The sequence below is a fragment of the Ovis aries genome, chromosome 14, assembly GCF_016772045.2.
Source record: "Ovis aries strain OAR_USU_Benz2616 breed Rambouillet chromosome 14, ARS-UI_Ramb_v3.0, whole genome shotgun sequence".
Classification (NCBI taxonomy): domain Eukaryota; kingdom Metazoa; phylum Chordata; class Mammalia; order Artiodactyla; family Bovidae; genus Ovis; species Ovis aries.
Window position 1 is genome coordinate 35,362,604 of NC_056067.1, and position 21,206 is coordinate 35,383,809.

Below are 21,206 nucleotides of genomic sequence, written 5' to 3' on the forward strand. Positions count from 1 at the left end.
AGTCATGTAGTTCAATGCAAATCACATGGATGCCAAAGTAAGAACAATAACAGGTATTTAAATATCTCTTTTACTTTAAGGAGCACTGAAGAGTTTGTGGCTGCCTGAAATCACATTAGAGCAACTCCAGGAGAGGAGATGTGTGTCAGCAGGTGGGCATTTAAGACTGAGCATATCCCATCCATCCCCACTATTCCCACCATTAGGCCTGGAGGAGCCAGTGTTTACTAGTTCTTTGCATTTAAAAATAGCACCCCAATACCTGAGTCTGATACTTTCTAGGCGGTATTGTTGATGAGAAAGAGAGTATACGTTTGAAAAATATGCTTTTGATTAATAATGAGGAAGAGGGGAGGATAGAAGTAGAATAGGAAGAAAAAGGAGAAAGGAATTGAAGAAAGAGAGGAAAAGACAGGAAATATGCTTAAACCTCCCTGAGCTTGATGAATGCTTTTCATGCATTTTTCTCTTGAGCAGATTTAATGTCCACCCTCAGTTGGATGAAACCTTGAACAAAGGTCTTTAGGCTCTCTTTAAATATTTCTATATGGGGGAGGATAGTGGCTGTTTCATTGCTTGAAGGAACTGCAGACAAGAACTTCAACTCATGATTCCAAAAGCAGACAAGTAGCCCACAAATGGTTTTTACCTAACAATGCCCACACCCACCTGAGCTTTCACAATGCGAGGGAGTGTTCGTTGCCAAATTTCAGCTTGGTTACACTTCTGCCCAGCAGAGGTCGCTGTGGACACTTGTGGAGACGCCGGGTATGGCGGCTCTGTCATAACTGTTCTTCCTGTGGTTCCATTGGCCACTGTCTACCCCTCATACGGGACAAGAGTCTTTGGTGACAGCACCTTTGCTGTCAAAGTGCTCTATAACTGAGGTCACTTGGTGGGAGTGGGCAGGTTTGGGAGGACTATCCTCATCCTGTAGGATATCTACCCACAGTGATATCTCTGTCATGGTCGTGCCTTCACCATAAGTGTTTGGTATTACTGAGAGCCCACCTGTCAACTGACCAGCAACTCCGGTCTCATGGCCCTTGCAGATAGAGGCCAAAGTGACGAAAATTGTCTTGCCACACAATCTTGCACCCGCCCCGTGAAGGATTCTGCTGATGAGCTCCCCAAGCTCCACTTGTCAGCCAGGATGGTGGGGAGCAGAGTTCTGGTCCTCAGGGCAGCCCATTACAGCAGGATAAGGTTTCTGAGGGATGGGAAGGGGAGGGCGCTGGTGAGGATATCAGGGTTAGACCCAAAGCACCAGAAGGGCTGACAAGAGCTCCACATACTTGTGAGGCCCCACTTTCTGGGCCACACCACATGCACATGCTCTCAAGCTACCTCCACGTTGAGGGCATGCACTGGGACCCTAGGTCATTACTGCGGCCTGAGAGTTGAAGGGATGACTACTCTGCCCCCACCCCCACCATCCAAGGCCAGCAGTAGTTGATTCTTTTCACACACAACCAGCTAGATGCACAAGCTCACCATGACACACACACGACACTGGAGCACACATTGGCACCTCACCCAGGCATACACATTCACACTCACACTCGGATCCACACCATCACCCTTGCAAACACACTGTGACACATACACACACATTCGAATCCTGGAACCAAATTTGACCCAACACTGGCTGATAGAGTGGGGTTAGGGGGTCCAGTCAGGGTGCCCCTACCGACCCCTGGCCCACTCATGCATCCTGAACCCCGGGTCCCTCCTCACGAGGAGGAGCCCGTTAATTGTCCAGGTCCTCGTGGTCACAGGTCTTGAACGCTCCGCAGAAGGGACCCTGGCTACCGTCGCACACACGACTTCTGGGTGCCGGACCAGAGAGGGTGGTGGTGTGCGGGGAAGAAGGGTGCGGGGTATAGCGCCTTGCCCGGCGCAGCCTCCTCCCTCGGGATTTTCCATCCCGGCTCGCGCGGGCCCGCGGCAAGGAGCGAGGGCGCTTTGTCTCCCGCCTGCTTTCTCGCACGTTTCCGCAGAAGCTCCCCGCGCCGCGCCCGAAGTCCCCCCACCCCTTTCCTGGCCGCGCCCCCCGCCCAGCCAGTGGCGCAGGCCCGCCAGTGCGGCGACCGCGGCTTTGTCCTCTCGTGCGTGGATTCGGGGGCCGAGGGCGAAAGCCCCGCGCCCCGAGTGGCCGCCGCATGCCTGGGACACAGGTCTCGGCAGTCGGATCTGAGGCGCGCCCCTCGCTGAGCGGAACAGCCCGAGGGTCTATGGGGACTGGGCGGGTGCGGGGGTGGGGGGCGGGGAAGCGTCTGCCTGGAGCTCTAGGCGCTTGAGAGAGGACCAGCCCCGTCCCGCCCAGCACGTGCCCATCCAGGTCTGGCTACCCGCTGCGGTTCAGGAGCCCGAAGGCGGGGCGGGGCGGGGAGGGTCGTCTCAACTTAGGGCCCCCGGCCTGAATCCAGTTAGAGAGCGACAAGACGATAAAGCCCGGGAGGGGAGAGGTCGGGAGGGGGTTCCTCAATCCCTCTTACTTTTCCCCACCACACACCCCACCCCCAGGCCACTCCGACCTTAGACACGGGGCCCAGATAGCAGGGGACCCGGAGAATCCGTCAGTGCGTTCCTGTCTCAGCGACTCCTAACAGGGTGGGGATGGGTCTCTCAGCCTTTTCTCTTCACATCGCATTTCCCCCTACCCCTCCCATCCCCCCGCAATAATCTAGGTGGGTCCAACTGGGAGGGGGAAGAGTCCTCTGTCTCCATCTTCATCCTGTTCCCGCCCACCCCTCTTTCACAAAAACCCTAGGCTTCGGGGGAGGGGTGGGTGCGAGGAAGGGTCTTTCTGACATCCCCAAACAGCCCTTCCTCAGGAGGGTCTGAGCAGAGGAGGTGGAGCACCGCAGTTTTATCCATCACATCCAGACCCTCTTTGTAACGTCAAGCAGCCGAGGTATTGTGGGGAAGGGTCCTCCTGCTTCTGAATCTTTCGTCCCGGAACACTCCCTCCCATCCTCAATAATCCAAGCAGCCTCGACTTCAGGCACAGGCTGAGAGAGTCGGGTCTCTCAACGCTCCCTCAGGAGAGACGGTGGGGCAGGTCCCCAGTCCTCTCCTCGCCCCTCACGCTCAAGAACCTCCTTCACCATAAGACAAAAACTAACCAAAGCTGCTCCGATCCCAGGCACGGGGCCACAGGGAGACTCACGAGGAGCCGGTCAGCAGCTCTCCGGGACAGATGGTCTTGGGGGCGGCGAGGACTGGTCCCATCAACTCTCAGGTCCCCTCACGCCTCTGTTCCTTCCTTCCCCAATAAAACAAAAGCGAATCCAGCAGCACCGACCTCAGAGTGGCGGGAGGGCTATCGCCGCCCGGCAGCGCACCCAGCTCCTCTGGGCTCCTCTGGGCTCCTCACGGCTTCAGCTTCCAGGCTATGGCTCTCGCGGCGGCAGCGGCGGTGACGGCTGCGACCGCGGCTCTCCGGTCCAGAGCCTCCCTCGGACTCAGCACCTGGAGCTGCGAACAGCTCCGCGCCTCTATTCCGCTGTCCCCGCCTCCTCCGTGCCGCCGTAGCCAATGGCGGCCTGGGCTCCGCCCAGGAGGCCGCCCATTGGGGGGCGCCATCCCCACTCCCTTAGGCCCCGCCCGCGGGGTTCCTCAGTCTCTCCTCCAAGACCACATCCCCGAGAGACCACCAGAATTTTTGCATAGCCTTCTGGAACTTGTAGTCCTTTAGGGACGCAGAGTGGGCTCATGCATCGGACAGGTAACGAGAGATAGACTGCATTTCCCAGGGTGCATTGACGAAACCGAGGCGCTGAGGAGGGCGGGAGGACTGTTTCTATAGCAAAGGCGGCCAGTTGGGAATGGCTGATGGAGAAATGGGGCAGGCCCCGGGACCCTCGACGGATTGTGCGTGACTTTGGGCACCCTCTTGGGAGGCCGTTTGCATTCTTTCTTCGCCTTGGTCCCCACACCAGGACTGTGGGCCTCAGTTTTCTTATCTGGGAAGAAGGGCGTGGAGTTGTCTCCCCGCCCACACCCCACGGTATTAGGGCAAACCGAGAGCGAGCCTCCGTGCTTTGCCCAGCAACGGTGAGAGAGGACGGAGACTTTCGGCTTGAGAATGGAAGGGGCGCGTTCTGAACTCTATCCCTTTGTTTTTGGCCCTGTCTTGTCGTAGAGAGGCGCTTTACTTTTGGTCATTTTCCTTGGGTCATCAAGGCCTTCCCATCCTGGCTTCTGGCCTCCTTCACGCCCTTCCTCCCCGTACCGCAACGTCTTTCACATTGTAGAGAGAGGGCGCTTCTCCTGCTTTTTTAAAAAAGCGTCCACCAGGCTTCCTATTGCCTCTGGAATTAAACCACATTCCTCAGTATCAATCTAAAGGCCTCTCGAGATATAGACTCCACTTTCTTGCCACACTCTGAACTTCTCTGGAAGCTGGGACGCCTTAAGCACCCGTTCTCTCCCGTGGGTCCCTCCACCTTACGCTCAGCTAACTCCTCACGCTCTTCAAGCCCCAGCCTAGACGCTGCCTCCTTAGTGAAGCCTTCCCAGATGCCTGGCTACTTATGACGTACCTCACCTTGTGTTCGAGCTGCACTCTCTACTTCCCTCATTCTACTTGTTTGAATATCTGTCTTCCACAGATAAGATCCACAGAGCAGGAACCGTGTCTTTTATTTACACTTAGAGTCCAGTGCCTATAGTGTCTGGCACATAGTACGTACTCAGTAGATACTTGTAGAATTGAAACTGAATGTAGTGTAATTGAATTTGCCTTCCACCTCCATGATTTTAATCTCTTAAGATTAGACATTTCCCACTGCTGAAAGTGTTCAACGAGAGATGCCACCCCTTTGAAGAAATGTTTATGTTATTCACACAATGGATTGAAATTTTGCCTGAGTGCTTAGAGGGTCTTTGACATTTTCAGTCCTGTGACGCAGGGAGTGATAGATTTATGCTTATTATTCTTTAGAAGTCCTGTGAATTCTCCCCTAAATGTCATCAGTTCTTCGTGTTCCTCTATTTCTAGCTGTTGGCCCTTCTTCTTTCTGTGCCTAAACATTCTGCCTCCCACTCCCTTTCTGGGAAAGAGCTCCTGCTCCTGTCAGTAATGAAGTAAAGACAGTCTGAGATCCCTGCCCTTCTTTCAGCCCTCTTCTCAGCATCATAGGGCCCTGGTGTGCTATTCCACCTTGCTAGGTAACATCTTTTCTGATTTTTTCCCCCATTTGGAATCCTGGTATTGGCCAGATGGTCCAATTAATCCCACAAGTGCTTCATACATCACTATGTCCAGGCATTTTGGATATATTTTAGCTAAAGCATTCTTGGAAAAATGCTTTAATAAACAGGAATAGTTAATTTTTGGCCAAAGAAGTAACAAGGAGGTTTATCTGAATCTGATTCTGATTCAAACCAAAAGGACAGAGCCCGAGAAAGCAACCCCGCAGTCCTTGTGTTGATGACATGCAAAGAGGGAAGGCTAGAATGGGAGAAGGAGTCAAATAGATTGCAGTTAGAGAAGAACTAACAGGATTTCTATGGGGCATGGCAGAGAGGCTTTGATTCTGGTTAAACCACGAGGAAAGGCCTTTGAAACTAAATGGACAGTTGAGTGTCTTATTACTGAGGATGAGGAAAGTGTAGGAGGCAGGGGAAAATGGGATTTGTGCTGACACAGAGTGCCTAGTTCTGTGGATGCAGCGAGAGCAGAGGTTGTTGGAAAAGTGGGAAGAGGGGAGGATTACACCACAGGGTGGGCATCAGCCCAGCAGCAGCAGAGTATCAACAGGAGGCTGCCCAAGAAGACCTCCTGGAGCAACAGTTGAAACTCTAGAGGTCAGCTTAGCCTTTCAGGAGTAGTGCTAGTTTTCAGGAAATTGTTATCTGCAGGGTAAAAGTCAGGGTTCCATGATTCTCACAGAAAGCAGGGACTAAAATAGCATCTGTTCATTCAAGCTGAGTTGCAAAATCCAGATTCTAATTCTGACTTTGCCTCTGACTAGGTGTATATGACCCCAGGCTGGACCTGTTTGTTCAGTTGTAAAATGCTGTTTATTAGTGGTAGGGAGCAGCTAATAAGGTGGAAGTGGGGCATTCAAACCCATTTACTAGCTGTGTGACCTTGTAAAACCACCTTCTAACATCTACAGTTTGCTTATTTGACAGTGTTGAAAGGGAGAAATGAAATGCCTTATGTAAAACACTTCATAAATATTAAGCACTGAATGAATGTTTGTCTCTTTCCACAATCTTCATCTTGAATTAATCAGAAGTTGGTTTGACTATGAATAAATAGACAGGAGGTAATGTTCTGGGTGATCTGAGTTCAAATCCCCATTCCCTCTCCTATTATTGTATGATTTTGCTCAGACATGCGCCCCACATATTTGTTTTGTTTTTTGTTTGCTGCACTGTGTATTATTTGCAGCATGCAGGATCTTTAGTTATGGTCTGCAAACTCTTAGTTGCAGCATGTGGCATCCAGTTCCCTGACCAGGGATCAAACCCAGGCCCCCTGCATCAGGAGCACAGAGTCCTAGCCACTGGACCACCAGGGAAGTCCCTTGTTTTGTCTTTTTTAAGGGAGGAGGGGTGGTTTTAGAGCACAGAATTGTAGGGAAAATTCTAGATGCTTATAAGCTGGAGTTGCAAGGGATTCCAGGGGAACCCTGAGCTAGCCTCCTACCTTGTTAGAGAGACAAAAGGTCTTGGTGAAGTTCCATATGTCTTCTAATTCAATAATGAGGGGATTAACTAGGCTGCTGAATCTCAGACATGGGGCTGGAGTGATTAATCAGGGCGGGCTCCCGAAGAGCCTAGTATATCAGAAATATAACTTTATTTTAACAATAATGAAGATTTTTAAGAAGATGTACATTTTGAAAAGGTCTAGGGCCTGTGTGGGGGCTTCCTTGGTGGCTCAGACACTAAAGAATCTGCCTGCAGGAGACCTGGGTTCAATCCCCTGGATTAGGAAGATCCCCTGGAGAAGGGAATGGCTACCCACTCCAGTATTCTTGCCTGGAGAATTCCATGGACAGAGGAGCCTGATAGGCTATAGTCCATGGGGTCACAAAGAGTCTGACAGGACTGAGTGACTAATACTTGCACTTTCAGGGCCTGTGTGGAGAATGACCAGGAGAGAATAAGGCTTAGATGTAGGTTGGAAGCTGCTGCAGTTATCAAGCACAGAGTCCATGAAGATGAAAAAAAGGGTGTATCTGAGCTGTATTAAGGAGGTAAATATTCAAGGAATTCCTTGGCTGTCCAGTGGTTAGGACTCAATCGGACCTGGGTTCGATCTCTGCTCGAGGACCTAAGATTCCACAAGTTGTGTAACATGGACAAAAAAAAAAAGGAGAAAGAAATATGAAGAGGACTTTGTGAGTGATGAGCTGAGGGTGAGGAGGAGAGTGGTGAGTCAAGGATGATGTCCAGGTATCTGCGTTGGGTAACAAGGTGAGTGGATGGTGGTGCTTTCCTGTGGGGTATGAAATAGTAAAAGAGCAGGCTTAGGCAGGAAGAGGAGGAGATAATCCTGAGGTGAGTGGGACATCAGGTGAGATGTCCATTGGGTGATTTGGAGCTTATCTTGGGAAAAGATATATGGGAATAATGAATTCAGGCCAAAGAAGAAGCGATCAGGGATACTATTATCCTGAACCTAATTCAAACCAAAAAGACAGAGCCTGTTATCCTTGAGAGATGTGATCTGGAGAAAGCACCTTAAGTTATCAGGCTCTTAACATATACATGATAACTGAAGCCATGGAAATGAATGTAACTCTTCTGTTGCTGCTGCTGCTGCTAAGCCACTTCAGTTGTGTCCGACTCTGTGCAACCCCATAGACAGCAGCCCACCAGGCTCCCCCCTCCCTGGGATTCTCCAGGCAAGAACACTGGAGTGGGTTGCCATTTCCTTCTCCAATGCATGAAAGTGAAAAGTGAAAGTGAAGTTGCTCAGTCATGTCCTAGCGACCCCATGCAGCCTACCAGGCTCCTCCGTCCATGGGATTTGCCAGGCAAGTGTACTGGAGTGGGTTGCCATTACCTTCTCCGAACCCTTCTGTAGAGAGGGTGAAAGAGAAAACAAAAATCCCTTGAGATATGCCAACATTTAAGGGACAAATAGAGGAAGAAGAGCCCAGAAGAAAAGGTTAGAACAGAGAAATAGGAGGAAAACCAAAGAATAGTGTGCACAGAAGCCACCTGGAGGATGTGAGTTGACATGCTGTAGAACAGTCTAGTAAGCCAACGTCTGAACAAATGAACACCAAATTTAGCAACAAAGAGGTCACTGGCAATCCTGGAGAGACCAGGTTCAATGGAGCAGCAGGGTGGAAGTCTGAGTGTGTGGGAGATAGATGTAGATAACTTGTTAGCAGCTTTGAAGAGGAGGAGAGAGAAAACCAGAAAGGAAATAGCGTTGGGAGACAGTTTTAAGTTGGAAGAGATTAGGACCTTTAAAAATGTTCGTAGGGAAAAATCTGTATATGAATAGTTGAAGATACAGGAAAGAGAAGGATTGAAGAATGAAGTGAGATCAGCAAGAGGATGGAGGTGGGGCGATGAGGTTCAGAGTGAGCCTCAGGCAGGAGAAGGGAAGGAGGACTTGGAGATGCAGGTAGATCAAAAATTGGTTGGTAGGTAGTCGGGAGGTGGATTCAGGAAATGGAGGGAATTCATGCCTGATGGCTATTACTTTTCTTGGGATGGGAGGCAAGAATACCTGCTCAGTGTGAGGAAGTGAGATGTGGTGGGAAGCTTGAAGAAAGAAGAAAATATTCAAGATGGCTGCTATGGAGAAGAGGAGGGAAAGCTAAGAGCAGCCCACAGAGACTGCGGGCTGGTGGTGAGGAACTGATGAGGCTGGAGGCCATGGATTCGTGGGAGCACTAATCTGTGAGGCATGGGCTTTCTTCAGCATCCCATCAGCCCTGAGATACACAGGGAGAAAGCTACTGGTGAGGCTGATCCAGGGCTGGGCTCTGCAGGACAAGGGAGACAATTCTTCAGAGGAGGTCATGGGTTTGAGAAGCGCGTTTGTTGGATGGGTCATTGGGAAGTCTTCCAAGAATATGACTGCTTTGAAGGAGAGAGGAAGTCTTGTAGCCCTGTGCCAAACTGTACGTTGTGTGAGAAGTTAACAGATGAGGGCAAGGAGAAGGGATAGGGTGCAGAACCCTCTGATATGATTATCATAGTAATCAAGATGTTGAAGAGCTAAGGAGGAGCCCTTTTACTCAGAGCATGAGGGGTAAGTAGGAAGAGAAGGAATAAACTCTCTCATATGTTTTCACAGAAGTATCATCTCAACATCATCTACACATGATCAGTTTTATATATATCTAAAAGACAGAATATCTAGGAATAAATTTAACCAAACCAAACAACAATTCCAGATTTCATGATGAAATCATATCAACCAAGTTCAATGCTAGTGATTCCTGCATTTATATTTTGGTATAGTTTGTAGTTTTAAGTACATGCATATCAACTAGAAAATGTGTTTAAGAATTTTGCAAATTTCATTTCTTAGCAACGATTTGTTTTCTCAGTTTAAAACATAAATTAGAGAACTTGTGTTGGTTTTTTTTTCAAATGTAGAGTTTAGAGCTTAATTCATGCCTTTGAAATATCATGATTTTGAAATGTAGCCGTTTTCCTTTCTGCATCCTTGAAAAGGATTTTATTAGTCTTTCAGATAATCTTGCCAGCACATACAGACTTCCCACAAGGGTCTCCTGTCAGTAATGATGGGTTGTGAGTGATGCTATAGAAATTGTGCATGAGATATTTAAGAGGAGTCAAATAAGCAGCCAACTTTAGGATTTCCCAAGCAGCAGCTTAGTTTACAATTAAGGGACTTCGTATAGAATATGAAATGTGCATCTAAATGTTAATTTAAAAAATTACCTCCATAATTTCTGAAGGAAAAAAGGACAAAATCAGTTAATTAATTTGAATAATCTCTCTTTTTTTTCTTAAAGAAAAAAGCAGTGTTATTTAAAAATACTTTTGTGTGTGGGGAATTCCCTGGCAGTCTCAGGTTAGGAATCAGCTCTTTCACTGTTCAAGGGCCTGGGTTCAAACCTTGATCCAGGAACTAAGATCCTGTGCTGTGAGGCCAAAAAAAAAAAGAAAAAAAAAAGACTTTTGTATGGTTGATATATCTTTGTAATCTTGAAATAGACATGCTATTCCACCCCTCTGAAGCAGGGGGGCTCAGAAATTATTTTGTGAATCAACTCAGGAATGTAATGATAATCTGTCCATTGTTTAAAATTCTTCCTTTCATCTTAAATTTCATAAAATATTCTTATAAAAGGATATAAAAGTAGTGATTCCTTTTTAAACATGTCACATCTCTATATAAATGCCTCTAGTGGCCTCTTTGTCTCTTCAAGTGCAAGCCCTACAAGTGTTGATGATGGCTTAAGGGCCTCATCTATTCTGACTCCTGTAGCTTCTCGCCTCATCTCCTAGGCATCTTCTGCTTCAGCTCATTGACTTCCATGCTGTTCCTTGATTGCATCAAGTACACTCTGGCCTCAGGGCCTTTGCACTTACTGTTCCAGCTGCTTGAAAGATCTTCCCTAAATATCCTCATGGACATCACATATAGAATGGCAGCCTTTCCTCTCCTGGAGCCCTCTATCCCCCTTTCCTGCTTTTCTTTCTTTCTTTTTTATCTGATAGCACTTACTACCTACCACCTGACATATATTCACTTACTTATTTGTTTATTATCTGTCTCTTCCCCACTCTCACTCCACTAACCCACCAGAATTAACTCCCCTTTAGGGTAGAGACTGTGTCTTATTTTGTTTACTGCTCTACTCACAGCATGTAGCATAGTACCTGGTTCATAACAGATACTCAGAAAAACATGGGAATGAATAACACATCATCCCTAGTACATGACCCTAACACCTGTTTTTATTTTTCCCTGGTAGCACAGTTGGTAAAGAATCTGCCTGCAGTTCAGGAGACCTGGGTTTGATCCCTGAGTTGGGAATATTCCCTGGTGAAGGAAATGGCAAACTATTCCAGTGTCCTTGTCTAGAAAATCCCATAGACAGAGGAGCCTGATGGGCTGCAGTCCATAGGGTCACAGAGAGTTGGGCATGACTAAGCTACTAACACTTTCACTTTCACACAGTCCACATGTAGGACACATGTATATAATCTGTCATATTCTGGAAATCATAAATTAGATATAATTTTGAGTTCTGCTTGTTTTTTTTTCCAACATATAATGAGCATTTTCCCTTGCTAAGATTGAATTCTCTTGCTCAGTTGCTCATTCACTCATTCAGCAAATACCAAATGAGGCATTTCTATGATCCAGACAGTGCTGGGGCTACAGCAGTAAATAGGATGCAGGACTTGCCCTTGAGGAATAGAGATTCTTTATAAACACCATCTACAATAATTGCCTAATATGCCATCTAACACCATACTATACTTAATCTCTCTCTCCTGTTTAAGACTGCTTGTTTGTTGTTAATAATGATGTAATGAGTACCTCTAAGTATAGAGTAATTCCCCTTTACAAATTATTCTTTAAGATAGATTCCCAAGTGAACAATTACTGGGGTCAAAAATTAAATATGTTTTTGGTTTTTTGATACCACCTGCCTCATTGATTTCAAAAAGGACTGGTACCCATTTTACCCAGTTGCTAGCATGAATATTCCAGCTTTATCACAACCTCTCCAGTATTGAATGTTACTTTTCAGTTTGGGCTAATGTAACATATAAAATGACCTTCCCTTTTATTTTTGCATGTAATTGATGTCTAGGAAGAGTGCACATTTTTGTTTTTGTCATTGTTTAGTTCTGTGGGTCCCTAGGAGGTTCTTGGAGGGTCATTGTCCTACCTTGTAGATTATGCCCAATGTTTAGAACACATTGTTGACTTATAGTCTCTTAGAGTTGGAAGGGACTGTATTTATCATCTAGTTCAATTAAAATTTCTGATAGATGGCTTTCTGTACCAGAGTTTGTGTTCTCCTGGCAGTGGGGTATACACAGGAAGGTATTCTTTGTGCATGAAGGTATATACACATGAGGTATTCTCCACCTCACAAAGAAGCCTGTCTTGTTTTTGCCCTGTTCTACAGGTGTTGATCTGGCATGTGGTCCTTGTAGCTCCTGTGTGGCCCCATTTCTGCCCTCTGAAACAGCAGAGCCCACGCACCAGTTGTTACAGAACCTCCCTACCTTGGCTGCCCATCTCTGCAAATATGTGGTCAGACTGGAATGGTCAACCCCAGGTAAGTCTGGCAGGCCCAGAGGCCGAGACCTTGTCACACTCACAAGTCTGCAGTGGCCATGTCAGCAGCCTCTTTAGCCGGTTCATATGAAGTTCAAGGTCTGCTGAGATTCTAAGACTGTCTTTACGTGACCTGAAGGCAAACCTAGTTCCTGTTATTCCATACTTCTGCAGCTAATCTTTTTAAACCTGACCGAAAACAAGACTTCGCTTTTCTCCTTGTTTTATTTCAACGTGTAGAGCTTCTGCTGTCTAAAATGGGGATAATAAGAATCTCTCTGACAACTTCAAGTGTTGGTGGGATGATGGAATGAGATGCAAGGCTGGACATTTGTCACTCATTTTGGTTGCTTGGCAGCTAAGCCTCCCTCCTGTGCTTGAGGAATTCCACGCCTCATGAGGTAGAGCCATTTTCCTTTGCAGCTAAGACCTAGACACTGGTCTCAGGCTCGGGCTCCTCCAGTCAGACAAACCCTACCCACAACCCGTGCCACCCCTCACCAGTTTTGAGTTAGAAGCCAGTGACAGCAAAGGAGCAGGATCTGCTTCACAACCCTTGTAGGGACTTGATGGGTACAGTCTCAGTTTCCAGTGAGAGCAGTGTTATGGGCACCATCCAGCAAAAGAGTGTCTGTGGTGCAGGTGGCAGGGCCTGTATGCTGGACTGTAGTCATGGTGGTACCTCCTTAGACCATTGCTGAGTTGGGGTTTGGGACATTGAGTCTCAAGTCTCCTAGAGATTTTGTGAGCTATGCATGGGATAGCTTCCCTGGTAGCTCAGCTGGTAAAGAATCTGCCTGCAATGGAGACCCTGCTTCGATTCTTGGGTCAGGAAGATTCCCTGGAGAAGGGATAGGCTACCCACTCCAGTATTCTTGGACTTCCCTGGTAGCTCAGATGGTAAAGAATCTGCCTGCAATACAGGAGACCTGGGTTTGATCCCTGGGTTGGGGAGATCCTCTGGAGAGCATGGCAACCCACTCTAGTATTCTTGCCTGGAGAATCCCCATGGAGAGAGGAGCCTGGTGGGCTATAGTCCATGGGGTCACAAAGAGTTGGACATGACTGAGTGACTAAGCACAACACTCATCACATACACAGGATATGAAGAGTGCATTGAAAAATGCCAAGCACCACACACATATAAGATATTATTGTTTGGGATTTTGATACTTAAGTAGTGTGCATGAGGAGAGTCAGAGCAGGTAGCTCTGTACCTGCTGAGAGTTCAGACAGGTCTAGGCATGCCTGGAAAGCTGGCGAGAGGGTATGATGGCAGGAACTTGTGGGTTAGAACTGGCTCAACACTTAAAGACTGACCACTGACCCCAAGGCCGTTGGAATGGAGATGGCAGTTGTCAGAGGGCCTGCTGGGCACACACAGGCAGACCAGCTGCTTGCCCTCTACTACCCTTGGACCATTACCAACAGCCAGGGCCGGAGGCGGGGCTAAGCAGGTCACCTGTGGCTGTGCAGCTGCCCCTGGGCATGGGGCAGAAGAGGAAACCTCTCTGAGAATGGCCCCCACCACAGGAAACACAGGAGGGATTATGAGTAGGTTGGGATTCTACCCTGCGCTGCCTTCAGGCTGCCCTTTGTCCGACTGAGCTGTGGCTTGGGGCTCTCCAGCCCTGCCTGGCTGTGCCTCCAGAGTCCTGCCTCACAGGCTGCCATCTGAATCCATCAGCCCTGGATGACCCAGAGTGGGGCTGAGGCTGGCACTGCTGCCGTGCCATGAATGGGCCCTTGGGAGTTTTGTGACATTGAGTACAGCCTCTCTGGGGACTTTCTATTCTGAACCCCAGATCATGCCCAAATCAGCCCGGGACGTGTATCAGGGGTGGTACTTCTGCCTTAGGGTACTCCCTGAGTGCTGAACACTAGCACTGGCCTGATCCTGGCCTTTGTCCAGTACCCTGGTGCACCTCCAGGGAGGACAAAGATCACGGTGTGTCCGAATGAGCCAGAGGTCATGGGCTGGGCCTGAACCATAGCGTATCAGAAATGTGTTCACATTGTTCAGAGTGATCCTCATAGGTGACTGTAGGTTCTATCCCTGCTCTAGCTAGTGATCTTTGTGATGTTAATACTGCAATTACAAATTTTAATCCTCTTGCCAAATATGATTGTATATATTATTTTGATATCAAATAAGATAAAATCCACTATGAAGCCAGCATAGAATGTAAGTTCTCAAACATCATTTCATCTAAGTAGAGTTTTTCAGTGTCTAAGTTACTTTGTATCAGGCAGTACCCTGGAACTGTACGTGCTTCTCTTATTAAATCTTTACCACAGTTCCATGAACTAAGCACCATTGCAATTCCTGTTTTACCAACAAGGACACTGAGACCCATCAAGGTTATGGTAGTAGCTGAGAGTCAAACAGTCAGTAAGTGGCAGAGCTGAGCTGGTCATTCATCAGCAGCGCCTGGGAATTGCCTTTTCTTCAGCACATTCCACTGTGGGACAGCTCTGGCTGTTGAAATATTTTCACTTACCTGGAGCTAAAATCTTCTCACTACGTCAGTCTTATTCCTGTTTCAGCTTATCCCAGTAGCCCGCTGTGGCAGCTCCTGGTCTTCCAGTGTTTTGGCTCAGTTCACAATTCCATTCATGGCTGGGGTGCTTCATCCTCTTCCTCTAGGAATAAAGGAACCACTTGGTATCAGGTAAGTCCTTGTGACAATCACTGCAGCAAGATCAAGGCAGGGCAGCTCTCCAGTTCTTTAATTACTGTGACTCCAAAGGTGCGGGGGGCGCTCTGCAGAAAGAGAGAGGCGGTGGAACTTCTCTCAGCAAAGCCGAGGGATCCCGAGGAGAGGTGAGCCTGCTGTTCGCCAACTCAGCCCCTCGACGAGCAAGAGACAATCAGACGCGACAGGGGTTCCATCTAAGCAGTTCTGCTTTATTGCCACAAACTCTTGGTTTATATAGGCAAGCAAGGGGGTTTTGCGAAGGACTTTCCATAGTTGCACCAATCACGTTAAAGGTCAAATCTTAATATACCATGGTTGCACCAATCACATTAAAGGTCAAGTCGTCATGCACTTCATTGTAACAGGAGTCTATGGTGATCACGAGCTGTCCACGTGCACGGAAATTAAGAGAGCCAATCAAAAACTAACATAGACCACGCCCCTATCTCTTCCGCCAGGCGCCATCTTAGTTTCCGACCACAAAGCTAGCCCTTCTTTTTCAAGGTTTCCCATTTAGGGCCTCACATCTCCCCCTTTTTTATTTTATTTAAGCTCTCGAGACATTTGTATTGATGTTCTGTAGAACAAGGCGTAAAGCTGTAGGCGGCCAACCTCCAGCCTCGCCAGCCCCTCTCGTGGCTGTGCCTGTCTTAGGTTGCCCTCCTCTCAGGGTCTTACCCGTCATTGGCTATCCAGCCACCTCTTGGGGGCTAGGCGGACTCTCTCTAGATGGGCCTCTAGAACTCTTATCTGTCTCGGTTAATCTCTTGAAGGGCTAAATTAATCCAGGGGTTTTGTGGGTGCCTAATGTGGGGCTCCTTTTCCATGACCTGGGCAAGTATAACTATTTTTTGCTGTAAGCTCCTATTGCGGGCTGTGAGATTTTACCTTTAATATTACAACAAGCAGAATAACAAAAACAAGCAACTAGAAGGCATTTTTAAACCAGGTAAATGGACTTTGTACCCAGTCCCATAGGTCCGTTGCTCTCTTTTTCACCTGTTAGAGTCTCATTTAACACTGGAAAAGCTGTCAGACAAAAGCTGGGATCGCACATCGCAGTCTATGTGTGCCAAGACGCTCAACATCTCGATCACTCTGGTGTGGAGATCAAGCTGTTGTTGGAGTCCCGTTATGGCAAATCTTAGGTGTTCGAGCTGGTTTGAAATCCTTGAGCAGAGGCAGTGGATATGTTGTTTATAACCTCGATGGTCTGAGCTTGTTGAACTCCCAGTACGGATGCTGACACTGTTGTACCCTCATGGTTGATGGCCTCATGGTTTGATATAGGTGTCGTTAAACCCAGGCTTCAAAGATTCTAAAAACTGTTGTACAGCTGTGGCAATGACGAAGGTCAGCAAGGAGAGGATAGGTAATCCGACGATCACCAGGAGCAGTGTCCACCAGGGTTGCTGCATTGATGATCTGAAAGGGAAGAGAAGATCGCCTCAGGAACTTTTTGTTCTTGGGCTCAATATGTGAATGTCTCTTTAATCTGTGTCAGATTTTGAAATTTGACCCCTTTCTTGTGGTGTAAATTCAAGATTCCTTGCTGGCACCCATATAGGGCTGGGGTCCCTTGGATGTGGTCCCCCCAGAGGCCATCATAGCGGAGAGGACCTTGGTCATCGCCTCGGTAAGGGCTTCAGTCTGAGCCTGAAGGGCAGTCAAAATAGAGCGGGTCTGATGGTTCTGTATCCCCACGTCTTTGGTGCTATAATCCATCGCTCCATAGAGCGGTCTTTCTGTCCTGCACAAGCCAACTTATGGTCTGAGTTCATCCCTTCCCAGACTAATAGCTTAACAAATTGATCTCTCAGGGGCCCCGGAGGGAATTTCCTCTTTATACCCTTTTCCACCCGATCTATGAAGGTGGAGAGGTCTTCATTATTTTTTTGAGTGATGCCCGATATAGGGGACTCACTGGGGCCCTCTGCAAGCTTTTTCCAGGTGGCCAAGCATATGGACCATACCTGATCTGTGTAAGGACCAGGAATGGTGGCCTGTTGAGGTCCCATACTCCATTGATCTGCCGTTCCTGACAACATCCCGAAAGTTACTGGGATAGCAGGGTTGGCAGCTTGATTTCTTTCTGCCTGAGCATAACACTCTTCCTTGAGAAAGGCACACCATTTGATATAGGTGTTACTGGGGAGTACTGCCTTACATAGCATCTTCCAGTCCTGGGTCATACAAGGTTGATGAGCCAGGCCCTGGAGAATAGTTTCTGCCCACGGGGAGTTTGGGCCATCCTCTGCCACTGCCTTTTTGAGCCCTTTTAAATCATTGGCCTCCCAGGGGTACCAGGCTGCTGGCCTATTCCCCCCACCAGGTTAACATTTACAGGAAAGGCTTGAGTTGGGCCGGTAAAGGGCAGCGAGGATCTCCAAGGGTCCCCGGGATAGGTTCTCCTTTCCCAAGGTGACCTCATTGTCTTTCCCACCCAAGGTGCTCCCAAAACTTCCTCAAATGGGGGAGGCAGGGAAAGGCACAGATCTCTCCCCTGGGCTCCCAGTCTCAGGGCATCAGAGGGGTCTCTATTGTCTTCCGCCCCTTTATCATCCCCGAAAGGCTCCCATGGTCCACTATTCGTTTTTGAGTCTTTATTCCCTACAGTCTCTTTTACTATATTTTGGTCCGACATGACTCGTTCCTCGTCTTTTTCCCATTGTTTTTCTGATTTTGAATTGGGGGTACCCGTATCAGTGACATGCTCCTCGCTCCGTGAAAAGCAGAGCTTGAGGGCCGAAATGGTCAGACAGAACCCTAAAGGGGGGCTCCTCACCATGTTGAACCTCTCACTGCCTAGCAAGTGTTTGTACTCGATCCCAAGTGTCCCAAGAGAACAGACTGGCCAAGGCAACCCAGGGGGCTAACTGTACAATGGCCTGGGCGTCAGAAATCTCAACTCCCCTGCTTATGAGCATATATCTCAGTGCCCTGAGTGCGGGCTCATCAGATTTCCCAATGTTATTTCCCATGCTGCCGAGGGAGAATAGAAACAAAAGTCACTGAGGACAGCCACCAAAAATCCTACCGGGAGTGGTGGCGGCCAGAAATTTGGGCTTGTGGTATGCTTTTGAAACTGTTTATGTGCTTAAAGGAGAGTTTCACCTGGTCGGGCTCTAGTTACTGAGGCTTACTTGTTGTGGGGCCTTCAACGTCCACCAGAGAGTGGCCCTAGCCAGGACTTATCAATTGCCTCCACAACTGTTTGCCTGTTCACTGAAACTCCCAAAAAAGGAGTTAAGGACAGATCAGAAAAGAAGAAAAGAAACAAAATGAGAGTTTTTTGCCACTTCCCTCAAAACAGAGGGGGGCCCACCTTGAAACCCAGATTACCTCAGGCGATATTCCTCTAAAGGGGAGCTCCGCGCTGCGACCAGCCTAGGGTCCTTCGTCACTCCTTCTTTCAGAGTTGCATGGTGACACCACCCCCATCCGTCTGCTTCGCGCCCCACGTTGGGCGCCAGTTTCTGCGGGGGGCGCTCCACAGAAAGAGAGAGGCAGTGGAACTTCCCTCAGCAAAGCTGAGGGGTCCCGAGGAGAGGTGAGCCTGCTGTCTGCCAACTCAGCCCCTCAGGGAGCAAGAGACAATCAGACACCACAGGAGTTCTGTCTAAGCAGTTCTGCTTTATTGCCACAAACTCTTGGTTTATATAGGCAAGCAAGGGGGTTTTGCGAGGGACTTTCCATAGTTGAACCAATCACGTTAAAGGTCAAATTGTAATATGCCATAGTTGCACCAATCACGTTAAAGGTCAAATCTTAATATACCATAGTTGCACCAATCACATTAAAGGTCAAGTCGTCATGCACTTCATTGTAACAGGAGTCTATTGTGATCACACTGTCCACTGCATGGAAATCAAGAGAGCCAATCAAAAACTAACATAGACCACGCCCGTATCTCTTCCGCCAGGTGCCATCTTAGTTTCCCACCGCAAAGCTAGCCCTTCTTTTTCAAGGTTTCCCATTTAGGGCCCCACACAAGGTACTGGGATCCAGTCTGTCCCACTCCTGAAAGGACTGTGTCAAGAAATACCCAGCCACTGGAGGTAGTAGGGACTTGGTAGAAAGTTCTCTTTCACTGAGAAAAATGACAAGAAACCAGTCAAAACAATAAAAACAGTATTAATACTAAGCTAAGGATTTTCCTGTTTCAGTCTCCCTGATCGGAATACAGGCTTCCCAAGGCCAGGGATTTTTGCTAGTTTTGTTTACTGCTGCATACCCAGTGGCTAGAATGTGCCTAGAACACAGTGAATATGCAAATATTTGTTGAATGAGTTACAAATCTAGTTGCACAACTGGTGTCACCTCCTCAGGTTACTACATTGTTTTGGAGAATAATGTGATCTTCCCAGCCCATGGCTTTGAATTATGTCACCAGTAGGTTTTCTGCTTTTGTTGTGATTTTGGCTCATAACCATATGCAAAATACACTGGGTAAATAATCCTGCCTCAAAAACAATTTCCTTTGATCTGGTACACCTAAGTATAAACTGGAATTTGGTTCATCTTGGTCAAGAGCAAGGAGGGTTTACTGCATTTCTAGTCTCCTATCCAATGGAAAAATATTCTGTTGCTTTCGGTTTTGAATTTTAAGCTTGAATTCAGAATGTAAATCTACTGGGAAACAGCTAAGTGAGAGGAATGCTAGTCTTTACATTTTTTTCTCTTTCTCTTTACACAAAAGGTACATTTCATTGTTGAAATTGAGAAAATACAGGTAAGCAAAATGATGAAATTAGAAATCACTTATATTCCCACCACTCAGAGATGGTTATGGCTATTATTTTTCTGTTTATATCAAATATGAAATTAGCTGACATCTGACATGGTGATTGATTCAGTGAAGGAGTTACATTTTTATGATGAGAAGATAAACGTGGGAAATATGATTTCCAGCCCAGGTTGACCTGTGTTAAGAGGACCCCACAGATCTGAGTCCATCAGGGCACAGAGAACAAAAGTAAATGGATGGATTTACATCCAGTTTACATCCCGGAATCTGATCTTGGAGGGTGACCCTGGAAGTGTTGGAGGCTAGACTAGAAAGTAAGTGAGGAAAACAATTTTGACCTGACTGAGCATCCCAGATTTGACATACAGCAAATTTCATGATATCTTCCTAGAAATGGGAGTATCTTTTCCAGAGAACTGAAGGTGAGATAATCTTGAAAGAGTTGGCCCAAGGATGACTTTCAGAAAGACAGGCTGTGCAAGCAAGGCTCTGGGGACAGTGAACACAGTGAGGCTGGTTTTCTCTGGACCAGTTCTTTTCCACCCTGATTTTCTAGGGAGGGACCAAGTCACTTCTGGTTTGTGACTCACTGCAGGAAAATGTGACGATCTGTGTGACCTGGGCCTCAGGTCATGTCCTTGGTCAACTTAGCACCTTCAACCTCTCTGTATGGGATTCCTAGGAAGCCTGGGGCATGGGCCAGATGATTCACATTTTTCTTTAAAGTTAATGCAAATTTTGCTTTCTTCTCCATGAGATTTGTCTGAATATTAAAATAATATTTTGAAAAATCTGTAAGTGAAGTCCATGTTCCAGGGTGCTAGGCACACAGGCGCTTTGTGACTTGAATGAATACATGCTGTTCACTCCCGTCTCTGGGATGCTGTTACTCAGATTGTGGTAAGTCTGAGAAGGCATGATGGGACCACTGGGCTGGGAGGAAGAGAATTTAATACTCACTGAGCACCACGTACATGCCAGGTAAGGTGCCATGTGTTTTTCATACACAGCCTCAGTTTAGCCCTCATAATCCTACCAGGGTCCCTATTTTATGGGCAAGTAATTGGAGAATCTGGAGAAGGCAATGGCAACCCACTCCAGTACTCTTGCCTGGCAAATCCCTTGGATGGAGGAGCCTGGTAGGCTGCAGTCCATGGGGTCGCTAGGAGTCAGACACGACTGAGAGACTTCACTTTCACTTTTCACTTTCCTGCATTGGAGAAGGAAATGGCAACCCACTCCAGTGTTCTTGCCTGGAGAATCCCAGGGACAGGGGAGCCTGGTGGGCTGCCGTCTCTGGGGTCACACACAATTGGACACGACTGAAGCAACTTAGCAGCAGCAGCAGCAGTAGCAATTGGAGAACTGGAGAAATTAGGTAACTTTCTCAAGGTCTAGAAAGGGGCAGAACCAAGTATGATATACCATGTGGCCCACTGAGGCCAATCCACCCATCAATTTCCTGAAGACTGCATGGAGAATGCCATCCACTGCGGTGTCCTAG

The 21,206-nt window shown here is 47.6% G+C and overlaps 1 protein-coding gene, 1 long non-coding RNA gene and 1 other non-coding gene across 7 annotated transcripts in view; 1 reads left to right on the top strand and 2 right to left on the bottom strand.

The window, feature by feature from the left end:
* The window catches only part of SMPD3 (sphingomyelin phosphodiesterase 3), a 99,133-nt gene extending 80,544 nt beyond the window's left edge, over window positions 1–18,589 (bottom strand). The window contains exons 1-3 of one of the 5 annotated variants that reach the window (XM_042231835.1): window positions 18,298–18,589; window positions 15,955–16,380; window positions 14,758–15,020 (exon numbers count right to left, since the gene is read on the bottom strand). The gene's annotated coding sequence lies outside the window, so the exon portion shown is untranslated. Of the gene's footprint in view, window positions 1–3,128; window positions 3,478–14,757; window positions 15,021–15,954 lie in introns of those variants that run through there. The other 4 variants (XM_042231836.1, XM_042231834.1, XM_027978114.3 and 1 more) reach the window with 4 other exon arrangements.
* On the top strand, window positions 3,407–15,988 carry LOC132657744 (uncharacterized). Its single transcript, XR_009596311.1, has 3 exons — window positions 3,407–3,730; window positions 12,105–12,257; window positions 14,804–15,988. It is a non-coding gene; the product is annotated as an uncharacterized LOC132657744 (long non-coding RNA).
* On the bottom strand, window positions 6,464–6,536 carry TRNAR-CCU (transfer RNA arginine (anticodon CCU)). The gene has a single exon. It is a non-coding gene; the product is annotated as a tRNA-Arg (tRNA).
* Window positions 18,590–21,206: the final 2,617 nt, after the last annotated feature.